At 47.9% G+C, this 20,315-nt stretch overlaps 1 protein-coding gene across 3 annotated transcripts in view; it reads left to right on the plus strand.

Moving 5' to 3' along the window:
- Positions 1-20,315, plus strand: part of PGBD5 (piggyBac transposable element derived 5) — a 104,765-nt gene that overhangs the window by 35,163 nt on the left and 49,287 nt on the right. The gene's annotated exons all lie outside the window — the stretch shown is intronic.

A 20,315-nucleotide genomic window follows, 5' to 3' on the forward strand; every position in this document is an offset into this window, starting at 1 on the left:
AAAACAAAAAACTGGCAATGAGTCTCTGCTAAAACACACACCCAATAAGTGGGCTTCTCGAGATGTCCCAGCAGGCCTTCCCTGGCCCCATGATTCTGAGCTGCAGGAGCAACCCAGGCTCCCTGGAGTGGGCAGGTAGGGATGGGCAGGGCTTGGAGATGCTGCAGGTGATTCTGATACCACCTCCACCCTCTGGGTGAGATGCCCGACCTTAGACTTGAGTTCGCCCTCACCGTTTGAAAGCCCACTGGGAAAGCCCACCAGTAATACAACTATTGTCAAACAAACGTAGGCTGATTTAGTTTGCTGCAGCCAGAGAGGATGCACCCCAGAAGAGGGGTGAGATGTTCCGGTGAGGTGAGAGGGGTTGGAAGGAGCCAAGAATGGGGTTTGGGCTTCTGCTGGTGATTCTAAGGAGGGTGTGAGGAAGCTGAAGCCAGCTCTGACGGAAGGCTGTGTGGACCCAAAGGCATGGGTGGGTGAGAGAGCATCTGATCCCTTTCACCTGGAATATAGAGACTCACCGTGGAACTGGATTGGCAGCAATAAAGAAGCGGTGGTCACCCACTTATGGTGGGCAGAGCGAGGGGTATTGAGTGGTTCTGGTTGCAGGGTTCCCCCGTCTCTGCTGTGTCCCACCATGTCACAGAGCAGCCTTGCCTGTTGATTGGTACATTTTGGGGCCTATCCCAATCTGACTGGTAGCCTCTGACTCCAGAGCTGTGTTCTGTTTTCTCACCCTCCCACCTTCTGGCTGTGTGATTCAGGCAAGTCACTTATCTTCTTGGCCTCTGTTTCCTCCTTTATAAAAGGGAGGGGAGTGAGGATGATACCTTTTCTGCCCTAAGCAGTGTCACTTTGGGACAGGGTAATTTCCTCAGGTCCCATCCCAAATCATTGCAAACATTCCATTCTTCCACATCCTATACCACCTATACATTCTAAATAGTGTATGAGTTGAGTTGCTCTTGACTAGTTGGCATAAGGCTAAACCTTATCTATTTTAATGAAACATTTACTAAGTGGATTTTTCAACCTACTTTTTATGTTATGGGGTTAATACAACCTTATTCTGGGCTTGAACATTTCCACAGCTCTCTCGACTGTATTCTCTGGGTACTGTGCCCACAGTGTCTAAGGAATGGAAAAGCCCTGCTTCTCTCCCGTAGACTTCCTGAAGGCTGAGATCCTACAAGTCCAGGGACAAGGTTTGAGTATCCTAGGAGCCCTTCATATTTTATGGAAAGTTTTACATATACATGCTCATTGATGTTTATAAGAAAAATGTCGGCCGGGTGTGGTGGCTCACGCCTGTAATCCCAGCATTTTGGGAGGCTGAGGTGGGTGGATCACCTGAGGTCAGGAGTCCAAGACCAGACTGGCCAACATGGTGAAACCCCGTCTCTACCAAAAATACAAAAATTAGCTGGGCATGGTGGCACGTGCCTGTAATCCCAGCTACTCAGGAGGCTGAGGCAGGAGAATCGCTTGAACCCGGAGGCGGAGGCTGCAGTGAGCCAAGATCGTGCCACTGCACTCCAGCCTGGGTGACAAGAATGAAACTCCGTCTCAAAAAAAAAAAAAAAAAAGAAAAATGTCATCACTTGCGTAGAACCTCCAAGGGTTTTGCATCATAGCAGAGATTTGCCTCGAAACCTTGTCAAAAGTGGAGCTTGGGGGAAGATGGTCAGTTGAAGGGCTACACCGTCTGAGCCCAAGGCAGCTTCCTCCCAGTCTTCCCAGGACATTGGGGCTAGTGGTGGGCATAGGAGAGAGCCCACTCGACAAGACCTTGTGTCTGAGGGCCCCCCTGGCTCCTGCCCTTTCCTGTCTCCAGCCCGGGAGGCCCCTCCTTTCCCCATTTCTGTGGCCTGAGTCAACCAGAGCCCAAGGTGCTAGCGGCTCCTCTGCTGCTTTTCTTTCCAGGGGGGTCATGGCCACCCTGAGAGGTAAAACACGTGGCCTGCAAAGAAAGCAGCCTCCCAGCCTCACCCTCTCTGCAGTTTATTCTTGGGCATTTAAAAATGTGGCCAACAGGCCGGGCGCAGTGGCTCACGCCTGTAATCCCAGCACTTTGGGAGGGCGAGTCGGGCGGATCATGAGGTCAGGAGATCGAGACCATCCTGGCTAACATGGTGAAACCCCGCCTCCACTAAAAATACAAAAAATTAGCCAGGCGTGGTGGTGGGCACCTGTAGTCCCAGCTACTCAGGAAGCTGAGGCAAGAGAATGGCGTGAACCCAGGAGGCAGAGCTTGCAGTGGGCCGAGATCGTGCCACTGCACTCCAGCCTGGGCAACAGAGCGAGACTCCATCTCAAAAAAAAAAAAAAAAATGTGGCCAACAAGGGGAAGTGGCTGCAGTTGTCATGTGCAGCCAGAGGACGATTCGGTGCGCGTCTGAGTGAGGGGGCAGTGCCTGTCTCACTCAACCCCATCGCTGCTTGGCTTCCAGGAGGCCAGGGTCCTGCTCTCAGCCTTGTGGGAAATCCATGTGCCTCAGCTGGCAAGGCGTGTCCGCTCTTGTCCTTTCCAAGCCACCCTGTGTCGAGTCTCCCTAAGTCTGTGATCTTCTAAAACTACAGTTAGTCTTGGCCATCCTCATGCACAGCCCTTCAGTGGCTCTCCATTGCAGTAGAGCAGGGATGCACATTTCAGCTTTGGGGCCAACATGAATTGGTTGGCGGGGGCTGCTGGGAGCAGTAGAGAGAGCTTCACACTGAGTTATGTCCATCACTGGGGGACGCAGGGAACAGCCCCTTGATGGCACGCATTTGCTCTCACCGGCCTTCGTCAAAATACACAGCCCCTCCTTTGCTGCCACATCCCTCCATGTAACTTCCCCTCCAATTATGTAACCCTATGGCGTATTCTTGAAAATGTTTTTCACCATGTGATCTGCTTGGCCGATACCTCCTTACCTTTTGGAATGCAATTGCAGGCCCGAGCCTAGGAGCGTGTGGGAACATTCAGAATGAGGTTGTTGGACACTTCAGGCTTGAAAGTAATGATGAAGGTGCTGCTGAGACCATGGCTATTCCACTTCTTCCCTGGGGGCTGTGGACCTCCCTAACCTGAATCATCACCCTTCTGCAAGCCGTGGCCTCTCTGTGTCTCTGAATAGCTGGAAAGTATTGCATAGAGCAGAACCCAGCCAGGTACCTGCCAAGAAACAAGGTGAGTCTCTTTTTTCCCACCAGGCCTGGAATCAGTCACCTGACCTAATGGCCTACAGAGCCTCCCCCTAGCCTGGCCTCCTGGATGCTGGGTATGCACAGGCAGCTCAGTGAGGCCACAGGCGCTTCTCCAAGCCTGCAGCCTGTTTGGGGCCACCTTGTATTCTGCCCCCTTTATTCTTTATTCTGCTTCTAAATCTAAACCATGCTGACTCCTTAATAAGTAATTGAATCAGGGTCAGGAGAGAAAGGTACTATCAGTAAGCCTAATTTATTGTTGGCTCAGAAATAATGAATCCTGGAAATGAGGTTATGAGGAAGGCCATTTAGAAACATGAAAAGCTTTAAAGTACATCTCTCGTTATGTCTCTGCCTGCTTGCCATTTAGAAAGTTAAAATTTTGTGTAAGTGACACTCCACATACCACTTCCTATCTGCTAGACTATAAGGTTTATTAAAAAGAAGTGCTTCCAGCTTCATGCTCTAAAACAATCCAGCATCTAAAAATAGAAGGAAATGGGAATGCTCCTTTTCAGAGCTCAGTGAGGCTCTTCCGGACCCCTAAAGTAACAAGGGCACATCATCTCAGTTTGGAGACGTTAGGTTAGGAACTTGAACTCACTTCCACAAGCGATGCTATTTATGTGGGTAGAAGGAGGAAGATAGTGATGCCATACATATTCCCCTAATTCAGGCTTCCTTTTCCAAAATCCTTTCCTGCCATTGAAACGTAGCCCAGTGCTGGGCAGAACACCATGTTTGAAATCGGGGCTATATTTATAACACATTTCAAAGAGATAATGTCTAAATATATAGAGATGTCTTACCAAATCAAGAAGAGAAATGACAATCACCTCCAAGGCAAAACCAACAAAGGACCTAAACAATTTGTTTAATCCAAACAAAAGGCCAATAAGTAAATGAATTTACGTTTAACCACACTAATATTCAGATGAGTTAGCCAATGGCGATGAAGTACCATTTATTTCTATCAAACTGTCAAAGATTGACAAAGACAACTGCTAGGATTTGCATGGAAAATGGGCACTCCCAGTACTGACAAGAGTGAAATTTGGCAACTTCCATCAACGCTCTTAAGAAGAGCATCTTCTTCTACTGTGCTCTAGGCAGATTACCAGACAGGGAGACAGAGACATTTGGTATAAGAATACACATCACAGTACTAATTAGAAAAGTGAAAATCATATATTCACATAATAAGAGGTTGGTTGTCTAAATTATACTGCTTTTTTTTTTTTAAGATAGGGTTTTGCTCTGTCACCCTGGCTGGAGTGCAGTGGCACAATCATAGCTCATTACTGCCTCAACCTCCTAGGCTCAAGCAGTCTTCCCACCTCAGCGTTCCGAGTAGCTGTGACTACAGGCATGCACCACCACACCTGCCAAATTTTTTGTAGAGATGGGATCTCGCTGTGTTGCCCAGGCTAGTCTCGAACTCCTGAGCTCAAGCGATCCTCCAGCCTTGGCCTCCCAAAGTGCTGGGACTGTAGGTATGAACCATCGTGCATAGCCATAGCACATTTGTAACATGGAATATGAGGGAGCCACTTAAAATGAGGTAGTACAATACTCCTTAAACTCTAAAGTGCATACAAGTTGCTGGGGAGCTTGTTAAAATGCTGATTCAGATTCAGCAGGGCTAGGGTGGGGCCTGGGAATCTGCATGTCCAGCAAGCTCCCGGGTGATGCTGCTGCTTAAGGGAACACTCTTAGAGTAGCCACGATGGAGAGGGGATGTGCATTTACTGACAAAACACTTGTGTACTATGTGATGTGAAATGGGGGCAAAATCAGGTTATAAAAAAGAGGGCCAACTCTTTTTTATATTTTAAATGTAAAATATACGCACACTCTCCCTCGTTTTATCTGGACAGATGTTTACCAGAATGCAAACAGTATATAGCTCAGCGTGGTGGTGATTTATGGTATTTTCCTTTTGCTTATTTGTATTTTCTAATTTTGCCTATAATAAGTGAGTCACCTTTGTGCGCTCTAAAAGGAGTTGAGGCAGAAATCAGCCTTGACTCAGCACTGCTGCAATGCCTGGTGCCCATCCACACAGGCCGTTCTTATCTTGCCTTCATTTCAGTGGAATCTCAGTCGTGGGTCCTTTTCCAAAAACCTTTCTGCGTTAGGAAGGGAGGTGGAAATACTTTAAGGACTTATTTCATTTTTCCTGCCACATAAAAGCTGTGGGTCTGGCTCTTTAAAATACTGCTTAAAATTCTCCCTTAAAAAACAAGGCAATTACTTGCCAATCCCCCGCTGTAGGAAGGAAACCTTATAATTAACAAGCATCTGTCTCTCAATTCAAAGTCAAGGCCCCACAGCCAGAAGACACTGTGATTCAGCAAACAAGAGGACAAAGTGAGTTATGGGGGGATCTACATTGAAATCCTAAAATAACACGTGCGCGAGACTGAAATTTCAGCCCCAACGCTGGGTGTGAATATATCATATGGGGGGGGGAAAACACGCCTCTTCATGTGGCTTGCTGGGCTGACTGGCAAAATGAAAGGCAGCAATTTTAACTGTCACCTTCGCTGAAAGCAAAGTTGAGTTCGATGATTAAAAACATATTTACTGAAATACTTCTATAACCAGCCGCCTTGCTACAGCTCCGGGAAAAAGTGAACACAGCAACTAAGAAGTCAGCAGGCCCTTGACCAACACCAGTATTTCCGGAAACAGCTTTTTAGAGCAATGGGTTAAGCACTACTAAAAGGAGGAAGGGAGGTAGAGAAGGGAACTAATATTTAATTAAGCACCTGAGTGCAGAGAATTTAACACACAATGCCCATTTTATAGATGAGAAGACTGAGGTAAGAGGCAGCATGGTGTCGTGAGAGTCAAACACACCTAGTGCTCTTGTTGTGCTCCTTACTGCCTGTGTGGCCTTGAATGAGTTCCTTCTATCCTTTAAGTTTTGTTTATTTGTAAAATGTGGATAATAAAACTACCTCCGCTGCTCCCGCAGGGAACTGAGGGCACCTATGGCTGCTGTCCAGCGCGTGCCCAGTGCTCAGTGGGTGCTCAGCAGGTAGGAAAGTGTTAGGAGGGATCGTATCTTGCCCAAGGACACCTCGTTCAGCTTCACATGCCAGGGGCAGAATTTGAACCTGGGTTGGTCTCTCCCCAGAGTCCCTCTACACAGTCTCACCACACTTGTCTGTACCTGCTGGCCAAGTTTCCACACATACATCCCTCAGATCTCCTCTCCCTCCCCTATCTCCCACCCCTATCTCCCACCCCATGCACTGGATTTCACCCAGTGATCCAGAGTCACAACATTGAAAGTATTGGCAAATGTTCCCTCTTTTTACTACTCTTGTTTGTTGTTTTTGTTAACATGACGTTCAGTAGTACTTTTAAATGTAACCTAAATGGTTGAAATATGTAGCATCCAATACTTCCTCAGTTGCTCCGACCCTCTTTGCAAAATGTATTCCCCCAAAGAAATCAGGAATCTTTCTGTCTGTGCAGAAAACCAACTTGTTTTAAGTTGGAAAGCTTTTCAGCTGTGCTTGGACGGATGGGACAAGCAACGCTGTTTCTCCGGGTTCCATTACCACTGTTGCTTATCCCCGAAGTCACAGGGGAGGACCGAGCCGGATCTGCTGTCTTCACCTGGGCGTCTCTCATCACTGGCTTCATCTCCTCCTCTGCTCACCCTGCCCACCCACACAGCTTTGTCCAAAGGCATCAACACATTGTGACTTTCGCCGGAATAGGTTTTGTTTGGGAAGCCAGAAATGGAGGCAAAAGCCAGGTGAAGCTCATGGGGCTCAGGCCCCTTCAGAAGCCACTGGCTCCTGGTGCTGTCTCTGCTGCTGTCCAACTTTGAGGCATTGGGAGTCTCTCGAGAGACTGTGGGGTCGGCACGGTGGCTTACACCTGTAATCCCCAGCACATTGGAAAGCCGAGGGGATGCGGTGGGATGGGAGGATCGCTTGAGCCAGGAGTTCAAGACCAGCCTGGGCAACATAGTGAGACCCTGTCTCTACGAAAAATACAAAAAATTTTAAAATAAGCCAGGCTCGGTGGCGCACCTATAATCCCAGCTATTTAGGAGGCTAAGGTAAGCGGATCACCTGAGCCCAGGAGTTCGAGGTTGCAGTGATACGTGTTTGCACCACTGCACTCCAGCCTGGGTGACAGAGTGAGACTCTGTCTCAAAAATTAAAAAAAAAAAAAAATTGCTGGGCAGGGTGGCCTATAATCCCAGCACTTTGGGAAGCTGAGGTGGGTGGATTGCTTGAGCTCAGTAGTTAGAGACCAGCCTTGGCACCATAGTGAGACCCCGTCTCTACAAAAAAATTTTTTTAATTAGCTGGGCATGGTGGTGCATGCTTGTGGTCCCAGCTACTCTGGAGGCTGAGGTGGGAGGATTGCTCGAGCCTGTGAGGTCAAGGTTGCAGTGAGCCATGGTTGCTCCACTGCACGCTGGCCTGGGTGACAGAGCAAGACCTTGTCTCAAATATTTACATACATACATATGTACATACATACATACATAAAATAGAGACAGCGAGATGGCAGGGAAAATAAATAGCAAGATGGCAGAGAACCATTGCCCGGACAGCTGCCCCACCAAATTCTAGTTAGGGAAAGTTTTAAATAGAGAGCCTGCATCCTTACAATGAAGTAGTAACATCTGACATTTAAAGATCCCTTCCTGAGCATTCCTCTTCTCCCCCGTCCCGTAACCTCTTTTCCTAGGACCCATGCCCCCATTCTTTCTGTAATCTCAAGACAGTATGTAAGCTTCTGTTACTCATTGAAATGTTGGGTCTTCATTCTGAAGACTCCCACGTATATACATTAAATAAATGTGTATGCTTTTTCTCCTATAAAATCTAAAGATGCCTGAACACCTTGCACATGTTTTCATAACAGACTCACCTCCTCTCAGGTGACCAACCACCCTAGTTTACCTAGGATTGCCCTGGTTTCAGAGCTGAAAATCTGGGGCCTAAGGAAACCCCTTTGTTCTGTGTAAACCTAAATAGCTGGTCACCCTATATCCAGTAGATCAGTGAGCCAGTTCCCTGAGATCAGGGGTGGCCAGCATGCAAAAGCCAGAGCTTCCCTTGCCTATCATCAGTGTGGCCTGTTCAGTGCCGTTCAGGTGCTCACAGTTGGCCAGCTACTGGCCTGGCACTCAACAGCTCTTCTCCTTACATGACTATGGAAAAGTCCCCATGAGTGGACATTCCTGAAATTCCATCATTAGGATGTCATTCCTTTACAAGACCCTTGTGTCCTGTTAAAAATTAAAGTACTTCAAAATGCCCAGGTAGAGGAACAAATCATTAGTGAGTACTTTCATCAACCACACGTCATTCTGCAGCGAGACACTCGGGGCTGTCTCTGAACATGTCCGGGCTCCGTGGTTACGTGCTGGGCTCCTGCTGGCCTAGGAACTGCGGTAGGAAGTAACCACGCAGGCTCACAGGGAAGAATCGAGCAGGACTAAAGCTTACAGTGCTAACGTCTAACAGTAGTCCACAGTAGAAAGTTAAACTTTGCATGAGAAAGATGTAAAGTCTTTGAGAATCCAGAGGAAGGAAGCAATTTTTTTTTAAAGCTGTGGATGACAAAAGTTTCATGAAAAGCATTGCAGCTGAGCTAGATTTAGCAATCTCTGTGAGAGTGGATGTGGGATGGGAGAGGGACAGGAGTGGGTACTGTAGCCCGAGGGCACAGCATGCCATGATCCCAGCATGCTGGGGTGAAGGGAAGAAAGGAAATGAGGGGAGGGGCGACTCACACTCTGTCCCGGATGCCCAGCTATGGAGTCGCAAGGAAAGAGAACACAGACGGCGGCTCCGGGAACCCTGGGCGTGGAGGGTGTCTGGGACTTGGACTAGGCACAAAAGGGCTCCCCTGCTCACGGAACAAGGAATTCAGCCAAGTTAGCAGTAAGGACACTGATAGGACAGAAGAAAGTAGTGGGTGGTTTTCTCATCCCACTGCTAAGTGCCTGAGCCAGCCAGGGAGTCTGCTCAGGCAGGGATAGGGTAAGCCTATGCTGGCAGAGGGTCCAGCCTCTCATCAGGGTTGGGGTGCACAACTGGTCCACTGCAGCATGAGACATCCAGTGCTGGCTCCTGGCCAAGATGCTGAGACTGAGAAGTGCAGCTCCATCACAGCAGGCTGTCCGGGAAGGAGGCTGCTCCAGAGTGCAGGCAGCAGCAGCGTGTGCATGTTCCCCAGGACACCCAGAGAGTAGGCTGGTCGCCTGGGATGCCAGTCTGTTGGTGCCAGGATTATACTATACCTGAGTGTGCTCACAACCTGGCAGCGGGACATGCTGAGAAAGGAAGTGCTCTGGGCTTGGAGACAGAACTCGGGTTCAGTGCTGGCTCTAACTTTACAGTCCCAGTTTGGCTTTCAGTTTCCTTATCTATAACATGGGCAAAACAATAGAGGTTCACTGGGAGAAGGGCAGGAGTGTGTGTGACAGCAGATTTATAAACTGTAAGCACTGCGCACATGGATGGTGTTCACCTCATTGTCACTCCTCTCTAGGGAGAACACGGCCGCAGATGGCCACCCACTCCTGAGCTGGGCTCCCAGAGCCATCTGTGTCCACAGGGCCTAGCACTCTGACTCTTCCCTTTCCCGTTTCTGGGTTGATTCCACCCATTGCCATCTCTTGGGCCACTTCAGCTGCTCCTATCTTTGTTCCACTTAAGCTTTCTCTTGACTGTTGAGCCCTTTGGTGGACAGAGCCCTGCACAAGCTGTGATTGAGTCCGAGACACAGGGTTCTTGAAAGCAGAGATTGATGCACCTCGTTCTTGAGTACAGGTGTGGGTGCTGACCTGCACAGCGTCCCTCTTCACCAGATGTGCATTTGCTTACAGGGTTTTCTTTGGAAACCCTAAAGCCATAACCTGGGCTTGGCATGGATAATACCTTGCATCTCCTTTCTCCTTCCTGCAGATGCACAGATTCTTGGCATCAAGAGTGAGGGGCTGTTGCTTATGTCAACTTGGAGAGCCGGGAGGGGAAGGAGGTGCTGGTTCTCCCCAAGACGGTAGTGGTGGGTGTCAGTTTCCTCCACAAGTGACCAGCCTTTAGGGTGAGCACCTGGAAGGAACCCTGCAGGGCCCCACCTAGGTATGCCCTGCCCAGAGGGCCCAGCACAGGGAGGCAGAGTGCCCTGTGGCTGCCAGTGACACTGGTCTGGCATCTGAATTAGTAACTCACAGTAGGATTAATTTCTCTATGTAATTAAGTAAAGGAAAATGGCACGAAAGTACTGCCTGTCTCTTCCACACAGGGCTTTGTTGTCTATCCTGTGATTACAAGGGAAGTCCATTTGACTTAATTAACTTAGAAAGTATCTAGCAGACCCATTCATCTGGAGCTGGCCTCCTATCTGCCTTTGGACAGATGCTTCACAAACTCCTACCAGGTGTGTGACATTTGCTGCGCTCTGGGTCTGCAAATGTAAACAGCACACGGCCCCTGCTCTGTGGAATTGCCTAGCCCTGTTCAGCTCTGCACAATAGATAAACATGAAATCAGTAATTACAATCCAGTATGCTGAGGATAGTAATGAAGAAATGAGGTGCAGGAGCCAGACTTCTTGGGTTCAAATCTCGCCACTTGGGCAAGTCTCTGAATCTCTGGCTTCTGTTTTCTTCATCTGTAAAATGGGGATGATGATAAGATTTCAGAGGGGAGGATGCAGATTAAATGAGCCAACATGTGTCAGTGCCTAGAAAAGCACCTGACACTGTAGAGGACATGTGTGGTAACTGTTGGCTCTGTTTATCAAATCAGAGAGGTGAATCGATCCCTACGAGGGTGCCAAGGAAGGAGGAACTGCCTCCGGGGTGCTGACAGGCTAGTTGGGCTGGGTATTGAAGTAGGAATGAGTGTGTGGAAGATGACCAGTTAACAATGCAAGAGCAAGGAGGCCTGAAGGGCATTGCATGCTGGTGAACATGAGTATTTTAGTACAGCTGAAACTAAAAAGGTACAGAAAGTGGAGGTAGGCATTGAAGAGCCAATGGGGCATTTCAGTGAGGGGTGTGGTATGATGAGAATTGTGTTTTTGAAAGTTAATTCTAATAATGATGATGGAAACAGAGTCTGATTAGCAGGCTACTGCAGTCAGCCTGAGGAGATGCTGAGGGGACCTGGTGGAGAGCCGGCATCCTGGAATGGGCAGATGGGACTTGGAGAGAGTAATTTGAACGTGGAGCTTATGGATGGGATGTGGAAGTGGAGGTGAGGAGCAGGGGTTGAAAAGAGGTCTCCAGGGTTGTGGCATGAATTACTAAGTGAATGGGGTGCTGGTCACAAAGCAGGAGAGCAGGTTGGGCAGGCAGCAGGTGGGTGAGGTTTGGCATGCTGGGTGCAGTCTTTCCTTCCCCAGAGTTGGACATCTAGGGATTGGCTCAGGACAATGGCTGGACTGGGAGTAAGAATCGGAAGTCATGTGAGTGAGGCCGAGGTTGGCTGTGAGGCATCAGATGGGTTCCCTTAGGTCCCCCCTAGTCCTTGGGGTGGCTTTGTTGAGCAGAAAAAGGTCCCCTCAAGGTGGCTGCCCTGCAGGCTCATGACTTGGCCATCAGCTCCTTTCACCTTGTACATACATCACCTTGGGACCTCAGGCAATGGCTGCTTTCTTTGGGTTGACTCATCAGTGTCTTTATGAACGACAGTAATATCAACCCTATTCATAGGGTTATTGAGAAGACTGAAGGACTGAAGGCCTGTGAAAGGGTATCTTATCTCATCCAGACATTCGGTCTTTGCCCATTTCAGGAAATGTTGGCCATGCTGAGATCTGCAGGCTGCAAGGGAAGCCTCCATGCTCAGGGCTGTACTGCAGCTCAGAGAAGAGCTTTTATGTGGGCATTTGTCCTTGCAGGGTTTACAGAGAACAGGCAAGAAGTAGGCGGTGGTTCAAACAGAGGTGGAGAGAGAGGTGGCACCTTCCTTCAGAGAACTACACACAATCAGGAGAAATCCCAGCTCCCATCTCCAAGCTATACTACTGATGTCATTTCTTCCCAGACCATAAAGGCATGCTCAGGTGCTTGTAGGTGAGCATATATGAACTAGCCATGTGGCTCCAGGTAACTGGGAGATTTCTGAATACAGAGAGAAAAGGGATTGAGTTATGACCTTAGGGGATGGAAGATGGGAGGAGGCTATTTTATCTTTGTACTCAGCATTAACTTGACAGCAAATCCTGTTTATGAAGGAACCACCTGATGACCATTTCATTATAATCCCTGCAATGGCAGTGATGTGATTTCTTTGTGCTGTGTTAGATCCTGTGTCTACTGGAGAGGCCAGGGAAGGTGGGCATAGAAGCAGTCCAATACTAGGTCCCATGTGGTAGTTTAAAATCCTCATCAGAACCAGGAGGAACGTGAACATCCCCAAAATAACTTCAGCTGCTCTTGATTCCAGAAGTAAAAGTGTGTTTGGTATTTGTCTGCTAACCTGTGACATGCTCACCTGCTGAGCTTTCTATACTTGGACTCAAAGGAGTAGCCAGAAAGAGATCTCAATGAGGAGTGCATGTTTTGTATTTTTAGTCTGTATAATATCACATTGCTCCTCCTCAGACTCAAATTCAAGCCAGAGGTGCGTTCTTATTTGGCTTCACTGGTCTTTAAGAAGGAGCCTGATTACCATGTCTGCACTGGGAGGCACATGCCCAAAATGGTAGCATTGCATCAGATGGCATTCATAATGATGGCCAGTGCTTATCCCAAGTGTATGAGCTGGATGCTGCACTGTGCTTTATGCACTGTATTTCATTTTATTCTCACAATGACTCTTTGAGGTGGATACTCTAATCTTTGCCATTTTACAGATGGGGAAATGAAGGCTGTGTGGGATTATGTACCTTGACCAGGGCACCTGTTCGGTAGGTCAGATATGCCTGACTACAGAACTCGAGCTCTCTTCGTGCAAAGTGCTCTTGGGGACTCTGCAGGACCTGAGCTGCAGTTGCTCAGCATAGTGCTCGGCCGGGATCTGCAGCCAAGTGATTCATTCACAGGTACAGCTGTCTTAGTAAGGCCCTTCCAGCTCTGGGCAAGAGATCTTTTCATCCATGTGTTATTGGCATCTTCATCATCATCATCACAGCTTCTGCCTTTATGAAGGATTTATCGTGTGTTGATGTCAGCATTTCACCTGGGCCATTGCTTCTTTGTGCCTATGACAGTCACTGCTCACCTCTCTGATTCTGCAAACCACAGTGGCACACAATGTTGGAATCAGGATTAAGTCATCTGCAGGACATCTGTCCGTCTCTGCTGTTGGAGGTGAACCACCATTCCCTCTTATCTCAATGCATTTGCTTCAAGGGAGTCAAACTCAGCACCTTACACTTGTGCATTTAGGAGCTCATTAATCTAGGGGCTGTGTGCACTTGGAGTTAGGAAGGGCCTTTTTCTGCACCCAGCCAGACCTCTGCTCTGCACCAAAGGCAGGAAGCTCTATGCCCAGAGAAGTGCTCTTTCTCTATGAGTGGGCCCTTACTTGCTAGCTGACCATAATTGTAGCTGCTGTTTATTAAGCACTTAGTCAGTGCCTGGCCCTGTGTTAAGCACTTTACAAATGCCATCCCGGGCCTCCTTCTGACAGTCTTGTGAGCAAAGGAGGATTATCCCTTTCTTACAGTAGGAATATCCCTTTCTTACAGTAGGAATAGTAGCAATGAAGTTAGGACGTGCTTATTGCCTGGAGAAAGCAATTAGTTTTTTTTAAAGAGCCAGAAAGAACTTTAGACATCCTTAGTCCAACCCCTTTATTCTGTAGAGGAGAAAACTGAGTCATCTGCCCGGTGTCTCACTGCTCATGGGAGGTGAAGCTGGACCTGAGCCTTCCTGTCTCCATCTGGTGCTTGCCTTCATTCTACTCTGCTCACCTGCTGTCTGAGCATACAACGCCGCTGCCCAGCTCAGCCCCAGGCCTCGGGCACAGCATTCAGGTTCTGACCCTGGAGTTGTGTGTTTGCAGTGATCCTTGGGGTAGAATGAACATCCTGAACAGTGGTGATAGGAGCAGACCATTCAGTGATGGTGACTGCCCTGGGGGTAGCTCTGCAGAGGGCAGGAACCATCCAACAAGAAGCCGGAGGCCAGGACCTCAGGCATCTCATGCAGGATACACAGCCAGCAAAGGGCAGATTGACACCCAGGCTGTTGGTGCCAGAATCCACTCAGCCACTCTGGCTGGTGTGGAAGGATCATTCTGAGGTGGTGTTGGATGATAATTCTACTTTCTGCAGAATTCTGGGCTTCCAAGTGTGGAACTCTGGAGCTTGGATAGAGCAGGTCAGGCGGGCTCAGTCCAGGAAGACAGGACTCCTCTGAGACAGGTGAGACAAGCTCCAGGTTTGATGGGAGGCAGACAGCAGCCTCCTGCCAGCTTGGAGTCCTCTTCTTAGTGAAGTGTGCTAATAAATTACACAGCACATCAGCTCTCTCAAGTATTCTTGGAACTGTGCCTGCATAGAAAGGAAGGACTCCATGCATCCCAGCTTGGACACCCTGTGACACTCTGCCCACGCTCGGCACTCTCTGTTGCTCCCTGTCAAACAAAGAGGCTGTGGGATGACCATGAAAATGACAACAGCGGCAACAGTAGGAATAGCTGCTGTTTCCCAAGCACGTGCTGATATGCGCTCACTCAATCCTTAACAGCTCTGCAAGGTAGGCGGACTGAGGCATCTCACACAGGGCACACAACCAACAAAGGGCAGATTGACACCCCGGCTGTTGGTGCCAGAATCCACTCTCAGCCGCTCTAGCTGGTGTGGGAGGGTGGAAGGATTAAAAAAAAAAAAAACGGTAGAAGTGCTCCCCATAGTTGCTGACACTGGTACGTGTCTAGGGGAGGGAAGAAAAAAGCTCTCTCCTTTCTGCCAATGACCTCCTGGATATTTTGCTCTTTCCTTGTGAGGTTCTTCCATATATTTAAAAAAAAAGTCAAATAGGAAGCTCAGATGAACTTGTGTCTTTAAAAAGTCAAAATCTAACCTGAACATCTATTTATTTTGCATATAAGGGATTTTCCTTTGTACATCTGAAGATGTTGAGTTATTTTCCTTTGTGCATCTGAAGCATCCAATCCAACAGAAGTTTCAACTGCATTCTGGGTTTAGGACCAGCTCACAACTCATTGGAAGATGAGAGTGCAGTGCAGGAGGGGGTGACTTCATTGTGTGTCTGGCATTTAGCTGCTGTCCCCCCACCGCCCTCCACTAGCAACTCATCTGTATAAACTCCCCTCTAATCAGGGACCTTGCTTGTGTTTTGCCAACAGCTGCTTTTCCTTCCCGGAGACTTGACAGGCAATACCCTATGTTACAGAGAGAAGCATTTACAGCCAATGGAAAGGACAAGTATTTGACTACCGTGTTAACATTTGGGGGATTCTTTTATTTTTTTCAGCCTGATTAGACATTCATCTCCTGATTAGAAATTCATCGTTAGAAATCAGAGATCTGTACTGCTTTCAGTCTCCACAAGTGTGGGTGCTTTTGCTTGTCTGCTCTCTTATTCCTCCTTGGAAACTTAGGTCAGGGAAGAGGGAAATTCCAAAGACGAAAGGGCCTGGCATCCTTTGGAAATGTATGAAGAGATTTCACCCCCTGAGCGGGGCAGTGGGCTGCTTCCACTTGAGGGCTGCGGGCTCAAGGAGGGCCACGGCCTGGACCCCATGCCTGCTCTCTCCTCATGGGCTCTTGTGGCCTCCTATTTAAGGAATAAAAAGCTTATTTAAGGACTAAATGTTGTTTAAGGAGTATAAGTTGATGCTGAGGCAGATAAGGTGGAATACCCACAATATCAGCCGTGGGAGGGAGAGAAACTTCCTAATCCTGCTCTCTGGTTTTGCAAATGAAACTGGCCCTTTACCTGGAAAAAGGTTGGAAGACTGTTGGGACCTCTAGTGCTTGTTTCTTTAAAATAGCACCTGTTGTTCTTTTTCTACTCATAAAAGCCGTATATTTCATGATATCAATTATTTCCAGAAATTGTATTGAGAAAAGCATAAAGAACAAACTGGAGATCACCTATAATCTACCACAGGAAGGGGATCATGGCTGATGCTTAGCTTTAGATTCTTCCAGTCATTCTGATTTGCAAGACAAAGTTTTAAGTTTGGATCATACTATTCATATTGCTCTGTAATCTCTGTAAAGGTGTTCTCATGAAATTTTTTTTTTTTCCTTTTTGAGATGGAGTCTTACTATGTTGCTCAGGCTGGAGTGCAGTGGTGTGAACTCCGCTCACTGCAACCTCTGCCACCCGGGTTCAAGCAGTTCTCCTGCCTCAGCCTCCTGAGTAGCTGGGATTACAGGCGCCTGCCACCATGCCCGGCTGATTTTTGTATTTTTAGTAGAGACAGGGTTTCATCGTGTTGGTCAGGCTGGTCTCAAATTCCTGACCTCGTGATCCGCCCACCTCGGCCTCCCAAAGTGCTGGGATTACAGGCGTGAGCCACCCTGCCTGGCCAAAAGTTTTTTTTTATATTCTTAAATATTCCTCAAGAACATTCCTTTAATGTAGAGAGAGTTCCATATCATGAATATTCCCGGCTTTTTTCTATTCATTCTCAATTTGTGGGCATTTCATTTACTGCACTGTTTTGCTATTATAAAACTCACTTGTGGCCAAGCATGGTGGCTCACACCTGTGAGGCTGAGGCAGGAAGATTGCTTGCGTCTGGGAGTTAGAGACCAGCCTGGGCAACATAGTGAGACACCATCTCTACGAAAAATTAAGCTAAAAATTAGCCGGGTGTGGTGGTGTGCATCTGTAGTTCCGGCAACTGAGGAGACTGAGGTGGGAGAATTACTAGAGCCCCAGAGTTTAAGGCTGTAGCAAGCTCTGATTGAGCCACTGTATTCCAGCCTGAGTGACACAGCAAGACACTGAATCAAAAAAGGAAAAACCTCACGTGTATCGCTGATTATTTTCTTCAGAATAACTTCAAAAAATATGAACATTTTACAAAGTCATATTTCACCTTAAAAATTTAGTACCTGTTTATATTTCCACAAACACAAAATATGTTTCTTGAGCTCTAAACAACACTGGGAGCTGGTCTTTTAAGCATGCTCAAATGTTTGGGGAGAAACAGTGTCTTCCTGATTTGCCCTCCCCCACTGAGCATGGCAGCCCCATGGCCCTTGGCACCCTCGTCCCCCTCACCCATGGCAGTTATCGCTCAGCAGTCACAGACCCTAGGCAGGGATTCAGAACCCTCATCAATAGCATGCACAGGCAGCTACCGACTACTGGGGCCGACACAAGACCCGAAACCTATTTGCCATCTCTGGATCAGGGATTGACACCTATTCTGTAGTGATGTGCAAAGTCCTGCTGTGCTCATTCCTGAAGAGGTGAGTGTGTGAGATGCAGGTGACACGGGTTGCACCTGCACAGAGTGGTTTTGGAAACACCCTGAGTGATACTCCTGTGAGCACCTGAGCAAAAGCTGAAATGCACAAATTGTAACCCTACTCACTGGCATTGTCCATACCTAGCGGCCACTCTGTTCTCACCCTACCACTGGAGTGGTTTAGGAAGCCGAAGCCTTTGATATTCATGAAGCCTTTATTAAAGTGAAAACTCCTTTGGGAAGGGACCTGAAGGCTTTATCCACTGGTGTTTCATTCTCCATCCAGATCTTGGCAGAGCTGCAGAGTTAGACTGGGAGGAGGCGATATGTAGAGAGGGGGACGCACCACAGAGGAAGGCTGGGCCAGGGGAGGAGGTGGGGGGAAGAAAGCCACCTGCAGGGCCCTGAAACATCATTGCCTGGCACCTCGGTTGAGCACAGCAAGGATCTCTGAAGGGACTCACACATCATTTATTCTGATCATCATCTGTCCAGGAAATGAGTCCATGGCGCAACGAGGGTGAGTAGAGTAAATAACTTCCATCTCCGTCACTGTTTCCCTCATGGAGTCTGTTAGCAGAGAACATCCCTAAAGAGGTTGTGAGATAATTAGGGTTTATGTAGAAGTGGGGCAGCCTTTCCCACTGTATCCACATCAGTTGGAGGGTTTCCATTGGAGAGGAGTATTCTGTGTTCTTGGCATTTACGTGGGGGTGCTCTCCAGGAGCAAGCTCTTTATCAGATCAGAGAGCATTTGTGGGATGATGGCGGGGGGACGTTTATCTTGCATGTTGCTAGGTATGGTTTATAGTGTTCTGCATCTAACAGCTTTCACTTTTGATTTTTCACTCTAGATTGTTTGTCTTTTTGTATGAAGATCAAGAATGGTTGTGTTATGCTTTGCAACTGACCTGTCTAAGGTGGGATCCCCTTTAACAGGAAGAGAATACAGAAAATTCAGCAGCAACGAAACTGCTCTGTAAGCAGGCTCACAGTGCAATCCAACTTGGGTGATTTGATTTGCTGGAAGGTGAAAGTGAGCTGCAGAGCACCGTGCTTTTTCAATCATAAACGCCTTCAGCTTGTTCTCTTCTGGGCTGATGACATTAGAAATGCATTTGCTTTGTGTGTCATGGACAGTTCTCTTGGGCATCGCCTAGAAGACCTGCTTGCTGTCACTTGCGCTATATTGGAACGCTTAGATGATGCAGGCCACTGAGTGTTGGTTGGGTAGGGCTTCCTGTCCACGGGAACCTTTTATATTCCCATCCCCTCCTCTTCCATTCCCAACTAGCCTCCTCATCCTCTGGGCTCGGGTAGCTTGCCCATGGGTTTTATTTGCACTTAAGGTACTGCACTGAGGTGGCGAGCTTCCACGGTAGGGCAGCATCATGCGGGAAGGAGTCATGATTCAAACCCAGGCTCTGTCACTCAGTGGATGATGTTGAATGATTTGTGCAAGCTCTGTGCCTGTTTCCTCACATGTAGAATTTCTTTTGGAGATATGTTATCCTACATAAATCCCCAGTGGTGTGGGAGCTCCAAATTAAGGTCAGTGTTCCCTTCACATACTGGAAAGCTCAAAATTAGTACCTTGTAGATTAAAGAATACACCTTGGAGGCTGCCTTCCAGAAGGAATAATCTGACTCTTGTCCAAGTTGAACAAGTTTACTGGGAACAAAACAACTGCCTCTGGGTTTATGCTCATCTGCTCTTTTAAGCAGTGAAATGCTTGTGTCCAGGAGCCAAGTGGCAGTAACCTTTGTGTCTTCAATTCTTCCAAGAATAGGTGTTTCTTAATAGCCCTGAGTGAATTAGAACTCAAGTCCCAGCTGGTTGCCTTCCACTGGCCAGAAACTGGCTCCTGGAACTGGCTCGATGGCCTGGCCCAACTACCTCAAGAAAGCTGCCCCTTCTGCCCAGCAGCCTGGTCTCATCCGAGGGCACCTTGTCCCATTGCTGCATTCCTTTTTATGAGAACCCCATCCTGAAACTGCATAATTTCAAGCTTAGAAAAAAAATAGAATCACCATAAAATGGGGCAAAATTAGAATAGCTTTTGTGTTTGAAAGCTAAAACTCATTTTAAGTATGCACAGACAATTGTCTGAGCTTGTTCTCTTGCAAACAGAAGTCTTGGGGAGCTGAGGTGAGTTTAGACAAATAACAATCAGTCTTCCTTTTGAAGTGAGCAGGGACCAGACTGTGCCTCTGGAGAGGGTCTATGAGTGCCCCAGTCCTGTCCAGACTCAGAAGAGAAAAGGAGGCCCTGAGGGCACGCCAGGAAATGTGATTCAGCCAACCATGTTTTGAGTGCCTACTCTGTCTGTGCCTGAGGGCTTTCGTTCTATCTAATACATGGGACCAGATCACAGACGGGCAGCTTCGAGAGGTGAACACCAAAGGGGCTCTTGGCTTTCTGTGTCATTTCCATAGAGTTCTCCTTCAGTTCTTAGCCACGTGAGTTGGGGCTGTGAGGGCATTGGAACAGCACAGTCTCCCAGCAAGACCACAGTGTGGTGGTCAGGCGCAGAGACTTCAGAGCTGGACCATCTGGGCTATTTCTAGTTCTATCACTTACTAGTTCTGTGACCTCGTTAGAGTCTAAGAGTTAAGGCACATCCTTTAACCTCTCTGACTCAGTTTCCTCTTTGGATAAATGAGTGTTAAGAATAGTGCAGATCTCATAGGTTTGTCATCAAAGAATAAGTGAATCAAGTTATGTGCAAA

Source organism: Pongo abelii, chromosome 1 (assembly GCF_028885655.2).
Source record: "Pongo abelii isolate AG06213 chromosome 1, NHGRI_mPonAbe1-v2.0_pri, whole genome shotgun sequence".
Classification (NCBI taxonomy): domain Eukaryota; kingdom Metazoa; phylum Chordata; class Mammalia; order Primates; family Hominidae; genus Pongo; species Pongo abelii.